This window comes from Canis aureus, chromosome 17 (genome assembly GCF_053574225.1).
Source record: "Canis aureus isolate CA01 chromosome 17, VMU_Caureus_v.1.0, whole genome shotgun sequence".
Classification (NCBI taxonomy): Eukaryota; Metazoa; Chordata; class Mammalia; order Carnivora; family Canidae; genus Canis; species Canis aureus.
Genome location: NC_135627.1, coordinates 21,930,606 through 21,945,852, shown reverse-complemented (window position 1 = coordinate 21,945,852; position 15,247 = coordinate 21,930,606). Strand labels below are relative to the sequence as shown.

Genomic DNA, 15,247 nt, shown 5'->3' with positions numbered 1-15,247 from the left:
TAAATATTTTCTGCATTGTCATGAAAGAGATCCCCAGATTTTCTTTATCCTGCAAATCTGAAATTCTATACCCATTAAGCAGCAACCATAGTCTTTTTTAAAGGAAGAGCTTCAAGCTACTGTGTTGAATCAAAAGATAAATTTCCTTCCAGACTTCTTCCACATATTTTATTCATACATTTAAGTTGGTGCAGCCAAAATTAGCCTCAAGGCTTCTCTTTTGTCATTTTTAAGGTATCTATTTTGTATAGTGCTCTTCCTCAAAATATAAGTATAACCAAAGTGAATTAAATGTTATAAATTTGATTTACACCTCTGTCTCGTTCTGTATATCAATTTTATGATATTAAGTATTCCACAAAATTGGGAGACAATTGAACATTAAGAAGGGAGACAGAACCAAAAGAAAATAGTTTATTATGTATTCTAAATCTGTTTGAGTATGCACATTGCAATGGCTATGTTTATTCTTCAACTCTGCCAAAATTTAGCTGTAAATAAAATAGAACCTGCTCAAAATCTGGCAGAGGCTAAATTATGAGTCCAAATCCTAGGGTTTTGTGATACAATTCATACAATTTACAACTACTATGCCTTCTTTTTTCAATTTTAGAATATGTAAACATGCCTCTTTCTTGAGATTGAGCCAGATACCATTTTTGTTCTTTAGGCTTTCAACTATTTACTGGATTTTGAGATGTTTCAAAATTCTGTGGACCAGAAACTCCATCCTCAAGTCCTGATTTATTGTCATTAAACATTTGAGTCCTGCAATGTTATGTTCTCTTGGGATGAGTTTACCACCTGAGGATTTAAAGAAAAGTCATTTCCAAGCTAAACCTTAACACATGATATGACCAGTACTCAGATACACCTAAAACGGCTGTTTCATTCATCTTACTTCAATCTTTCCAATTCTTTGTGTGTGTGTGTGTGTGTGTGTGCACTGAATTCTGACTGCAATAGGATTGCACTTTTCACAGGATCTTTTGAGAGGAAAACATAAACTAGATAGAGAATATACCTGCCTTGATGGTCTGGTCTTGAGTGAGGCCTTAGGATGTCAGTACTCATGACCAAACTGGTTGGCTCCACAGAGTTCTGATTGGTTATCCAGGTCCTGTTTTCAGCTAAGGTGCTATGGGTTAAAGTCATCTATATCACCCTTCACAATGGAAATCTCGGGAAACCTCTATCTTATTTTCTTAAGTTTGTAATCTGCCTCATAGTGTACCATTTATTTGAACAATGACTTATATAATCAGAAAATTATAAACTTCTAAAATATATATGTTGGGTATAAAGGAAAAGGGGCTGCGTTTTAACTTCTAAATTTTTAACCATGTGGATAAGTGAAATATTTATTTTGGAAGGATAATGTGGCACAAAAATTATCTGGAATAACATGGCACAAATCTTTACATGAAATATTTGTAACTGAAGCAATAGAAAAAATAAATATTTTCAAAACTGCAAAAAAAAAAAAAGTTCACTTTGTAAACTAAAAATGAATTGAATTAACCAATCAGGAGAGTGTACTTGACAGTGCGCATAAAGGCAATAATTCTCCAGGTATGGTCTAGGGTCTGGAATTATCAGTGTGACAAAGGAAACTTTTAGAAGTGCAAATTATCAGGCTCCTTGCAGACCAACTGAATCCAATGGGAGAAAGGTTTGCCAACATATTTGAAAGATCCTTCCCCACCGCTCCAGGAGATTCTACTGCATGATATATAGGTTGTGAATTACTGCTATAAACTTTAGTGTAAGATACGGTAAACCATTCAACAAACCTTCATTAGTGCAGGCAGTCTTAAGCTAAAAAAGAGAGCAAAAAAATCAACTATACCAACTATAAATTTGACATTTCCTCTTCTAGCCCAAGTAAAATTTTAAGTGATATCAGATTTAATCTCTGTTCTCAAATTTATGGACCTCAGTTTGAAGCTCCAATGGAGTTTACTATATATTTGTACATACTCTTAAACTGAGATTCAATAATCATTGCTCGTCAAGGTTAATTGTGACACCAGTAATTTCTATTTCAATGCCCATTAGTTGTGAGGCTGCAGGTGTGACTGGTTTCTGACAGCACTCCAAGTGCAGCGCCCCCTCCACTCTCCAGCTGAGCCCAAGATGCTGACAAAACCAGTGCAGGAAGGGGTCACTGTGCAAAGCTAATTTCAGGTGGCTTCCTGAGGCTGTGATTCTTTCCACAAAGTGGCTAATTATGAATACTATGGCATGATTGATACTGTTTTCTTCCTACTGTTACATTGTTCTCTGTCTTGTGACCATGTAACCCCCACCACCACCCCCTGGTACTGCTGATTGACATTTGACATGGGCAATCTGGAAAGCTCAGAAGAAACACAACATTTGAACTAAAATACCCATGAAGCTGCTATAAAGGCTAATTTGAAGGTGGGCAATTATAGGCAAATGTGAAAATGGGAAAACAACTGTTGTTCTAGTACAACTTTAATAGGACTTATGTAGTGGAACTAAAATAGGATTTGAGAAGTTCACATGAAAAAAAATATTTGCTGACATCAGATACTGGCAGTCAGATTACCACTTAAGACTTAGGGATTCCTGGGTGGCGCAGTGGTTTAGCGCCTGCCTTTGGCCCAGGGCACGATCCTGGAGACTTAGGATCGAATCCCACGTCGGGCTCCCGGTGCATGGAGCCTGCTTCTCCCTCTGCCTCTCTCTCTCTCTCTCTCTCTCTCTATCTATCTATCTCTGTGTGTGACTATTATAAATAAATAAAAAAAAAATTTAAAAAAAGACACACCAAAAAAAAAAAAAAGACTTAGGTAGTTTTAGTGTTTACTTATTAAATGGATGCATTCGATTTTGTGGTGTATGGATGGAATTTTTTTGCATGCACATATTTGCACTCACAAAATTCACAGTGATTTTTTTTTCGTTGTACATATTTTCAGATTTTCCTTGGGTATCTCACTAGCACTCTCAGTGGAAATAATCTGTTTTCTAGGTGCCATTATTCTCAATAGTTGAATTTGGAGTACATATGTGAATTTGTGAGGTGGCCAGATGGGATTACCCTTATGCAGTTTTTTAAAAGGAGTAGACCTAACCAAGCAAAGCCACTTAGGCACTAACTAAATCGACATTCTTTTCATATTACAACATAGAAATTTCATTGAATATAGGATCAAGAATTTGATGAAGTTGAATTCAAAGACATACTACAGCTTGCTACTCAAAGTGCAGTCTGAAGACTAGAAGCATCGGCATCATCTGCACGCTTGTCAGAAACACAGTCTTGGAGCCACCATAGACTGAAGTGGGATCTCTTTCTAAAAAGATTCCAAACAATCAGTACGTTCATCAGAATTTTAGGTGCAGAGTACTGAGAAAAAGATAAATAATATTTTATTTATTCAGTATATTGTTCTTTATCACTAACTATGAACACGTACTTTGATTTACTGAGGTTTTTTAGCAGCCACTTGGGAATTAAAGTACACAGAAATTATCCATCAGTCATCACAGACATAAGCCTATCTCATAAATGTATAACCAATCCATTCTTTTTTCGGACCTATTGTGGTAGGACCCCTTCAATTGTTATCTGATATTGAATAAATTAATTTTTCTCTTATTTAATTTCCTCATCTGTAAAATGGGGATAACAATAATACTTCTATTATAAGGCTATAGTAAGGATTACATGAATTATATATGTAAAATTTTAGAAGAGTTTAGAACACATAGTAAACACTCAACACTTACTCTTAGTAATTTTTTTTTTTTTTGAGAGAGAGAGTGTATGTGAGAAAGAAAAGGGGGGAGAGAGGAGCTGAGAGAGAAAGAGAGGCCCAAGTATGTTCCATGTTCAGTGCAAGCCCTGTGAGGCTAGATCTCACGACCCTGAGACGATGACCCCGAGATCGTGAGCCCAGCAAAATCAAATGACCAACGCTTAATCGACTGAACCATCCAGGTGCCCTACTCTTAGTATTGGTTTTTGATGTTAGACACAGATGTCAGGCCACTGGTTGCATGAAGTTTTTGATCATAGGCTCCAGAGAAATGCACTTGCCATCCCTGAGGTCTGCTATAGCTCAGTCAAGTTCAGCCAGGGCAGCTGAAGGCATAGCAGCAGTCCCCAGGATCAGTATTGTTTAACAGCCCCCTTCATCAAAGAAGTAGAACAAACCCCCAGAAAGATGGCTGATGGCATTAAAAACAAAACATGAAAGAAACCGAACTTTCTCAAGGATTTTTTTTTTTTTTTTTTTTTTTTTTTTTTTGTCTGATGGGGATTTACAGAAAGCATGGTATACTTGAAAGAGAAAACTGGCCAGAGGGGATGAACTTTATTTGATATTCTGGCCACTCCAGGTATTGACACATCTCTTGATTTTTAAAGTAGTGTGTTTTTACTTAGTATCCGTTTTTCTAGAAGATTTACTTAGGATTGAACTTCTAGAAATGTGATTATTTTAGAATAGGTGTATCCCTTGTTTAAATGTAATAACAAAAAAAATGTACAGGCTAGGTCTTTGAAAAAGCAATTTCAGATAATGTTTCACAGAGAATTATAATGAATCAGTGTAACATTGCTTTCTTCTTAACACGGAGAAAAAGAAAGAGAAGAAAATACAACTAAAAATGACTTTTTGAAATGAGGGCTCTTTTTATATTTGCCATGTGGAAAGTGAAAATAGTTTATGACAGCATTTATGGAATATCCAAGATTGTCTACAAATGCAAAGTGAATAATAGTGATAATGATCACATTAGAAACAAATGCTATTATATATTGCGCTTTTGTGAAGTGCAAATGACTACATGCATTGCTTCTGATTCTAATAGCAAACTACAAGATAGGTATTATTATGATTATCAGGTAGTATTATTTCTCTTTTAAACATAATGAAAATAATATTCAAAGAAGTTATATAACTTGCCCCAGGTCTCTGACAAGTCGGTGCCAAGAGATAATCAGATGTGACGCTTCCCTTAGTCGACATCAACATTTTTTCTTAAGCCAGGCCAGAGAAATTTCTCTAAGAATAACACTTCTTCTACCCCCCAAACCACATTGCTGCACTAATTTTTACATCGCTATCCAGAGCCTCTGCTGTACTTGTACTAAAGGAAGTAATCATTCAACCCAGGTGTGTCTGAAGTCCCTTGTCTTAAAAATTCATTCTTGTACAATTGGCCATGTTGACAGTGACCACTGTAGACATTCTCATTTGCTAGATAGCCATTCCTTTAGAAGAAACAAAATTTCTATTTCTATCAGCGTCACCAAAGCCATAGGCAAGAATATGTGTAACATTTATTGTTCCTTCACATCAGAGATGGTATGATGCTATTCCGTGTTTCTTCTGAAAAATTTGGCTCCCTGGTGTATAAATAACTGGTGTTTGAGATGGATTTGCTGATAATTTAAAGAAAAGACACAGTCAAGTTTCTTGCACTACATGTATGCAGGACTGCTTAGAAGGGGGATCTCCCTTTTCCAAAATAAAGAGAAGCCAGTGGAGGGAGAGTTTATATTTGTTTTGAATCTTATTACAATTTTTTCCCTCCCAGGGAGAAAAAGAGGGGGAACATTAAGCCCATTATGCATGAATAAACTGAATTTGCAAGATTTGAGCAACCAACTTGTGATTTGCACCAGAACGATTAAATATAATTGTTTCTAAATCCTTGTAAGATAGTAAATTGAACACCAATAAAAAAATAAATTAAAAAAATAAAATAAAATAAAAGACCAAAAAAAAATTAAAAAAAAAATCCTTGTAAGACAAGGTTCAGGGCAGCTATTTTTCTACATCTATAGTTTTTATACAAATCATTTGCTAACTGCTATTTGTATTTATAACTCTGTGACTTTTCTCACTGAATTTCTTCTCTTTAAAGTTTGGTTTTAATCATGTTATTTTTGCAGCCTACTTCATTTTTTTGAAAGTTCAAAACCCACGTTTGGCAAAGAGGTTCCCAATTTACCTGAATGCAAAAGAGCTAAAGGGATGTGTTACCAGAAGGCATAATATCCACAGTATGGAATGAATGCTTATTGAAGGTAGGAGATATGCATAAGAGGAAGTAGAAAGAAGATATACACCTAACATTTATAGAAACTACTTATGAAACCTTGAGAAGTATCTTTAGAACTTAATACCTTGCGATTGACATTCCTGAGCCCATTTCCTATGAAGCATCACTATGAATGCCCACAGAAGCTGGCTTTGGCATTTTCCGGGATTGGGGGGGGAGGGTTGGGGAGGGTAGTTCTGCCAGATGGGCACACACACTATTGTGTGTGTGTGTGTGACACACAGCAGCATCGTGTCTCTGCTGTCTCCGTCTGTGCAGCATATGGGATGAGGCTGTGCCTTTGATGAGAAACAAGCCTGTAAGATGAATACGACTCAGCCTTGCAGATGCACTAGAACAAAAGAAATACAAGAAATACAAGCAGAAAACTTGATAGATTTGGCCACATATAAATTTAAAATGTCTACACGTTAAAACACATGAAAAGGGTCATTTCAATCCAAAAATAGAGGAAGAAATATAAGCTGACAATATTCAAGAAATAAAAGACAGCCAATAAACCTATGAAATATATTGAACCTCACTTGTAAACAAACAAAAAGGAATGCAATTAGAGTAACAATGAGTCCTCATTGAAAAAGACCAAAGGAAGGGGAAAAAATGCTAACAACTAATAGGAAACAGGCATTTTTATACATTGTGATTGAAAATGGAATGCGTGGTAAATACACTTGAAGGAGAAACTCTTATCTGTCTACCTACCTATCTATCTTAAACTTAAGTGTCTGTGATTTTGATCCAGTAATATTATGTATTGGAATTTGTCAAAAAGACCATTACAAATACATAAAAATATGTATATATAAGATAATGTTGTTATAGTATTTTTTGGTAAATGTTAAAAATGGAAATGGTGACAACCTAAGTGTTAGAGTTTATATATGTTGAATATTTAATGGAAAATTTTTATGACATGATTTATAAAAGTAATCAAAAACATTGTTTTAAAGAATGTGTAAGGATATGGGGGATAGAACTATAATTACTATTAAATTTAAAAGTTTCCAACATAACGTGTATCAAATAAGGCAATTATATAATTGTAACATAAAAACTCAGAAACAAAAATTTAAAAAAAAAAGGTTATGTCTGGGTAATAGGATTATGACTTAGTATTTTTCTTAACCCTTTAATCAAATTCCTAAAGGGAAATGAATCTAATGCAGTAAAGATTATAAATAATGTGCAAAACATTTCTTAAACTGAACCTTCTTGACCTCTAGGCTTTTTTTTTTTTTTAAGATTTTATTTATTTATTCATGAGAGACACAGAGAAAGAGACAGAGACATAGGCAGAGGGAGAAGCAGGTTCCCTGAGGGGCGCCTGATGCGGCACTCGATCCCAGGACCCCAGGATCACAACCTGAGCCAAAGACAGATGCTCAACCACCTATCCAGCCAGACGTCCCTTGACCTCTTGTCTTAATTACAAGAGATGGTAAGTTAAAAATAGGTTTTGTTTTAAGATCCAGGGGATATATCCAAAAGAATGGATACTATTCTTACTCATTATTTATCTCTCTGAATGATGATGTTTTACCTCATTTATATCACTGCCCACACACACATTCTTCTTCCTACCAATACAGTCATATTGTGCAGTTTAATTTTTCAATATTTGGTTCAAATATTGAAGTTAATAAAAATATTTAAGCCATATTTCTTATTATCTTAACTAGAAATTATCTCTTGACTTCTCACTTAGTTGGAAGAGGCTATAACTGCCCTATTCCGTCATCTACTTCTTTTGCTCCCATCTACCATTCTATTTCTGACATTTATAATATTATTTTGCATCTGTAAGACAGCTACTATTCTGTAACCATATTGTGGAGAAATTGATTCTCATATTGGAAAAAAATGGCAAGTATTACTCTTGGTTATAGTTATGTCATTTTGTCACTTCAAAGCCAGGTGTTGTGATTCTTCTTTGACTACATAGTCATGATCACTGGGCAGTCAAAAGAGATATTGGATCAAATGAATTTTCTTATATGCCACAGTAGCCTTGAGAATGAGCCTTGTAAACCAACAACAAGGAGCAGAGTAATGATAGAGGTTGCTGTGCTCTGAAATCAGTGTTGGCACTTCATTGATCCTACTGTACCCCCCTTAGAAACTCTAGGACTCTCCTATCATACCTTCCTTTCCCGCCTTCCTCACTCAAACTCAGACTTGCCTACATAGCCTTCTGAAAGCCCTATTAGCTGCTCAGCTTCCTGCCCACATTCTCATCCAATCACTTACCCTAATAAAATTTGTGCAGGCTGAAGCCTACAATGTCATCTTCTTCTCTCATCCCCTAACATAGATGCCAATATTTCCTCAAAATGATGCAATATTTTAATTTGCTTTAACCTCAGTTATTTTAACCCTCAGTTCTTACATTTTTTAAAAAAAGACTTTATTTATTTATCCGAGAGAGAAAGAGAGAGAGAGAGAGAGAGAGAGGCAGAGACACATGCAGAGGGAGAAGCAGGCTCCATGCAGGGAGCCCGACTCCATCCCGGGTCTCCAGGATTACACCCTGGGCCGAAGGCGGTGCTAAGCCGCTGAGCCACCCGGGCTGCCCCTTACATTTTTGTGGTAATATCATTATATTAATTGTTAATGATATCATTCATTATATTATGTATTGCTCATTAATTATTAATTAGGATATTAATATAATATTATAATGATAAATTTACCATTTCTCTTTTAATCTATGTTTTATTATATAACATCATAACCTCTTTTTTTTTCAAATTTTCAATTATATTGTCAAGTTTGATACATACCATTTCTTCATACCCATGACCTACTTTTCAGAGAATTCTGACTTCTTGCTTTGACTTTTAACCTAGAATTTTCTTTCACTGATCTCCGGGTCTGAAATCACTATTGACTGGATCTCAGGATCTTTCCTTGACTTATTACTCATTTAAATTTTTTTTTCTCATTGTTTTTTGAAGCACATACTCAACTGATTTCCTAAGAAAAGGTGGGCCAGAAATAAATTTCCAAGCTTGGGAATTTTATAACAGCTTTGTTCTAACTCAGATATTACTGATAACCTGTCAGGGTTTTCAATTCTACATGGAAAAACTTTTCCCTTAGAATTTAGAAGGTCTGGGGGATTCCTGGGTAGCTCAGCAGTTTAGCACCTGCCTTCGGCCAAGGGATCCTGGAGTCCTGGGATCAAGTCCCACATCAAGCTCCCTGCATGGAGCCTGCTTCTCCCTCTGCCTGTGTCTCTGCCTCTCTCCCTCTCTCCCTCTCTCTCTATCTCTCATGAATAAATACATAAAATCTTTAAAAAAAAAAAAGAACTTAGAAGGTCTATATTCTATTGTCTTTTTAAAAGATTTATTTATTTATTTATTTTAGAGAGAGAGAGAGAGAGAGGGAGAGAGAGAACATGCAAGCACACGAGCTGGGCGAGGGGCAGAGAAAGAAAGAGAGGGAGAAGCCTTAAGTGGACTCCCTGCTGACCATGGAGCCCTACAAGAGGCTCTGTCTCAGGACCATGAGATCATGATCTGAGCCAAAATCAAGAGTCAGATGCTCTACTGACTGAGTCACCCAGGCGTCACACATTGTCTTCTAATATACAGTTTGCTAATAAGAATTCTGAGACAGGTTTGTTTTCTTTAGATTATTGATACTCTTTTTCTCTTCTATGAATTCTCTTCTAATTTTTTCTGTATTATTCACATGTTCAATTTTTTTTAAAGCATTAGTGCAGCCATTTTTTTAAAATTTATTTATGATAGTCACACAGAGAGAGAGAGGCAGAGACACAGGCAGAGGGAGAAGCAGGCTCCATGCACCGGGAGCCCGACGTGGGATTCGATCCCGGGTCTCCAGGATCGCGCCCTGGGCCAAAGGCAGGCGCTAAACCGCTGCGCCACCCAGGGATCCCCACATGTTCAATTTTACAGCAATATATAAAGGTATGAATGTTGTGCATATGTGTGCAATTGGTAAAAAATACTTTTAAGATTCCATGTTTCTCTTTAGCTTTTAGTAATTCTTACCTTTCATGGTTGCTTGTCTTCCATTTTCCTTGTTGTCCATTTCTAAAATGCCATTAGATTGAGATTCAGTCACCTGGGTTTATCTTCTAAGTCTTATTCTACCTCAGTTCCCAATTTTTTAATTTGGTTGGTACAGAAATGTAGCTTCTATTTATTTATTCCATAGCTTCTCTGATATTTCCTATGAACCACATGCCAGTGGCAAGGAAACAGATATCTCAGATAACAGTTTTTTCCTGTTAAAATCGTTAATTCATAGTTCAACTTCCCAGCAGTGCTGGTTTAAATAGTTCTTTTTAAAAACCTGAATCTCTTTAAATTGTGATCTCCTTTCTCTTCTCCAAAATGGCAACTGTGTATTAATTATGCGTCCTTGTGGTTATTAAGAGGATCTTAGATTCCTGAACTTCTGTGTGGTTTCCTGCTGTGAAGGGGCCTGTTCTGGTATAACTTCTGGACAGGTGATCCCTACCTTTGGATTGGCTTTGTTTGGTGTATTGTGGGACATGCCTACACCTACAACTAGCATCCATGGTGTTCGTTCATTTGGTTTCATTTGAAAGTCCTCCCACTCATAGATAGACTTGTTTCTACCCCTAGTCTCTAAATCTTTATTCATATGTTCAGCACTTTCTTTTCATTTTGTGAATTAAGCATTTATACCCCAATTGCCTGCTCCCTCCACATGGGTTGTGGATGGAAGTAAAGAATTATTGCTGCATCTTAACTAATTACTTCACCCACCATTCTCATTCTCTGTGTAATCTCTTTGACACCTTGGTGGGTAGGGTGCTGATGAGGAGCAAGGTTCTTCTATGGACCTGTGGCTACCTCCATGTTCTTTCAATAGCCACAGGACATTTGCTTTTTGTGTTCAGGTTCCACAGTGCATATACCTGGGTGTCTTTAAACCTTGTACTTTGCTAAGGTTAGGACCTAACAGATAAAGTGACAATTAGATGGGGAGACCCCATAACAAAACTACTATCTTCCTTCTTCCTCTAACAATCCTCAAGGTCAGAAAGGAGCAGCCCATTCATCTACTTCTTCCTTTTTTAGCCTGGTCTCATGATACAGCCTGGTGGCAGGTAGAATCAGCAGAGAAACCCATTCTGTGCTAGAAAAACACAAATCAGGAGGCCTTTCAAGAAGATTGTATTTACCATTGGCCTTTTAGTTGGCCCCTGAGGAATGCTTCAATCTTCCCCTTCTGAGTTTGGAACTTATTGAAAAATAAATACAGAGGAATCAGATAAATGGAGAATATGACATCTTTATTACTGGTAAAGATGTTTGGTGAATGTGGCTTTAAGAATATGGCCACTTGGACTTGAAATGCTTCACCCCAGAGTTAAACAGACTGACCCACACAATACTGGCAGTGCTGAATGAAGAGGGCCTTCCTGACCAAGGAAAGCTAGTCCTCTGCAGGAGAGGGGGAAGTAAGAACCTGCAAGCAAGGTGGCCCCACAAAAGAACCTGGAGTGCCCCTGAGCCAAGGAAGTAAATGCGTTGTTTTTCTGCCCTTAGAGGACAGTGGAGGAGCAGAATGGAGCTGGATGTGTTCTCCCCAGACCTTTATTCCTTGGGTTCTGAGGTAGGAATTTGTTCCCTTTTCACAGAAATATGAGGAATGGGAAATACATAATCTCCCCTGATTCTCCTCAGATCTTATTTCTTGTTAGACTAAACGATTAATTCTATGATCAGCCCTGATCATAGCAGCTTACTGTCACGGAGGAGAGAGGTGACGGATCAGGCTAGCTCTGTTTCCATCTTCGTGATGCCACTCCACGCCAACCTAGCTTCTGTGTGGGTCCTCCTGGATTCACCAGCAGGGAGTTAGTTTCCTCCCTAGAGGGTTTTGAAGTGGTTTAGAACCGTAACATTTCAGGGGTCCCCGAGTGGCTCAGTTGGTTAAGCATTTGCCTTCTGCTCAGGTCATGAACCTGGAGTCCCTAGATCAAGTCCCCACATCTGGTTCCCATTTTGGTGGGGAGTCTGCTTCTCTCTCTGCCCCCCCCCAACTTGTGCGCTCTCTCTCTCTCTCTCTCTTTCTTAAGCACACCCTCTCTCTCAAATAAATAAATAAAATCTTAAGAAAAAATTTAAAAAAAGAACCTTATCATTTCAGACCAGAGAAATCAGCATCACTTGGGGCTTGTTAGAAATGCAGAATTTGTTAGAAATGTGGAATTTCAGACCCAGCCGAGATGTACTTACTCTATAGTTATACAGGATCCCCAGGTACTTCTTTATGTACATTACAGTTGGGGAAGCACTGGTTTAGAACAGGTAATTAATTAAAGTATCTCAAAGGCTTTGCTAAACCCTAAACTATGTATTTCCCCCTAGTTTCCCTGCACAAATTACCCATGACTGCTTTCTTACCTCACCTAAGATCACGAGATGAAATTTAATGGTAGTGGCAGAAATAATAGATAAGATTAAATAATAGCTAATGGAAGAGCCTGATGGTAGTCCAGAGGCATGTTCCCCCATTCAAGACAAGCTCCTCCCATTATCCACTTAAGAAAAGCTTACAATCCCAAGTGGAATCCCTTAACCCAAATAATGAATATAAAACCTGAAAATATATCAAAGTTCATAGCTCTTGTTGAAGTAAAGAAATTAAATTCTAAAAATGAGACTGGCTGACACTGGCTGCTGAGGTGGCTTTCTGGGATGCTTGGGCAGAGGCCCCACAGGGAAGGTGCTCGCTCTTCAGCAGCTGAGGCCAGGACTGTCATCCACTTACTTAGACTGTCTTCTCACTCAGAAAGTGGTATTTGAGGCATATGTGCCTTTTAGCAATGTGTGGAAATTTGCACTGGTGATGGCCCAGTTCCCAGATCTGGAGATCTTTTTTTTTTTTTTTTTTTCCTGTGTTATTGGGCATCTTACAAAAAAAAAAAGAAAAAAAAAAGAAAGAAAAGAAAAGAAGAAAGCCTTCTTGTGACTGAGATCTCTGATATCTCTATGCAACACTGCGAAGCCCTGTTCTCTCTCTTCTTTCACCTTTTGAATATTTCCAGCTCTGATTAGCATTTCTTTCTACTCTCTTTCTCTGCAGTAGGAAGCTATGGCTTTTTTTACTTTTGCTTTCTTTGACCCCGGTGCTTTGAGGAAGGTTTTGCTGAGCCTTTTTAGCAGTTGAGCCTATGTTCACCTCTTTTTTTCACTCTACCACATTTGGAGCGATTTCCCTAAATATAAAGGTTTATTTTACCCTTTCTCTGGTGGCACTAGACATTTGCATTCCCTATATAATTCTTGATTTTTGTTTTGTGAGGCTCCTTGGTTTCATAGAGCAAGTGAACAGTATGGTCTGAAAAAATCAATGAATATTCAAAGAAAAATTGTCTATCTTTACATCCCTTCTCTGAATATTTCCACCAAGGGGACATTGTGTCACCAAACCGAGGATGAATATGATTTGTTATTACCCAGACTGGCTCAGTGCCAGGTGCCTGGTGCCTCCTTCCTTTTGTGCCTGTTTCTGCAGAACACAAGCAGAACTTCCCCACCTAAGTTAACTGTGTTTCCCCAAATCTCATTCAGTAATTATGTGGCTACATACACTCATGTTGCTAGTCATTCCCTCTCAAAACTGTTCATACCTTCTCTTATCTTCAAATTGTGATTCATCCAGTTTTATGGATTCTTTATTTAATTTAATCATCAAGAGGATACCTCGCAATATTTTTTTGGATTCTTTCTCAATGAGGTTCCCAATCAGGAAGACCTTGCATTTTCCTATTTATTTATGTATTTATTTATGTATTTATGTATGTATGTATGTATGTATTTGTTTGTTTGTTTATTTATTTATTTATTTATTTATTTATTTATTTTTAGGGGAACCCAGCCACTCATTCTGATAGTAGAAACCAAGACAGGTGTCCCTTCTTTAATAACTTCCTGAAAATTAATTACACCAAAGTGCGTCTCCTCCGCTTTCTTATCTATATGGTGTGATCGCCAAGATCTCATTTATCCCCTTTCAAAGGTATATATCCTCTCCTTTAAAATCACAACATTTGTGTGGAAATTCTCTCCTCCTCAAGCTTAATTAGCCTAAATTTATGGTGTTTTCACTTTTTACTACTCCCGATCATCAAGAACAAAGGACATTTTTAAATCAAGCCAATTAGTTTTGGATTTCCTGAGAAATGGCATTCCTAGACACAGAATGTTCTAGCTCAGGTTTTTTAAGTTGCCATTGTATATCTTTACAACATGTTTTTTGTCCTCAGTTGAAGTTGATGGCATATTCCTTATAAATTAATGGCCTCTCTACCATTCTTTGCATAATAAACTCTACTGAGCTTATGCAGATGGAGTCATAATCAGGATCTCTGAAATCTAACATTTTGATCAGAGTTTTGGAAGCCACGAATTCAGGTTCTGTTCTGTTCTCAAGAGTTCTGACTGAAAAGAAAATATATGTTACTAAAAAAGTGTACCCTTAGATATTTTTCTTTTAACCTTTAATGTAGTTAAAAGCTATGTAAAAACCAACAGAATGTGGAATGTCTTCCCTGCCACAATCTAGCTCACACATTGGTCACTCTGTGAACTTCTTACTGGAAATTTAGCTAACTTTGCAATTATAAATCCCAATCTGAGGTAATGGCTGAGAAGCACATGAAAAGCAGGGAAAATAATCCACACTTCAAATGACTTAAATGCTAGTTTAATGGATTTTTGCTTGTTTTAATAAGCACCAAGTATGTCTCAAAGTCTCCTTTTATTCAGTATAATTTATTTGCTACATAAAATCTGTATCAGCTTAGGTAGAATTGTGTTCAGTCATAAAGGACTATCTCATGCCTTAGGTTAGATCGGTGTCAGTGGTCGAGAATTCTCTTCCTGCATATCAAGTTCTGTAAAGCCTATATTTAATATGCCAAAGGCCCGTTAAAAACAACATTGAACCTTTAAAAACAGCAAATGCCCTATGAATAAGCCACTATGAAAGGCTGAATTCAAAATGCCACATGACCTTTATACCCTAAAGATTTTATTAGTACTACAGCAAATTTCCATTATATCTGGTCCTCAAATACCAGTACTTACATATTTTCTAGGCTTCCCAATAACTGTAGGATACAGTTTTTTTC

At 37.0% G+C, this 15,247-nt stretch overlaps 1 pseudogene; it reads right to left on the bottom strand.

Annotated features, from left to right (window-relative positions):
* The window catches only part of LOC144287618 (SWI/SNF-related matrix-associated actin-dependent regulator of chromatin subfamily E member 1-like), a 42,485-nt pseudogene extending 32,321 nt beyond the window's left edge, over nucleotides 1-10,164 (bottom strand).
* Between the last annotated feature and the right edge of the window lie 5,083 nt (nucleotides 10,165-15,247).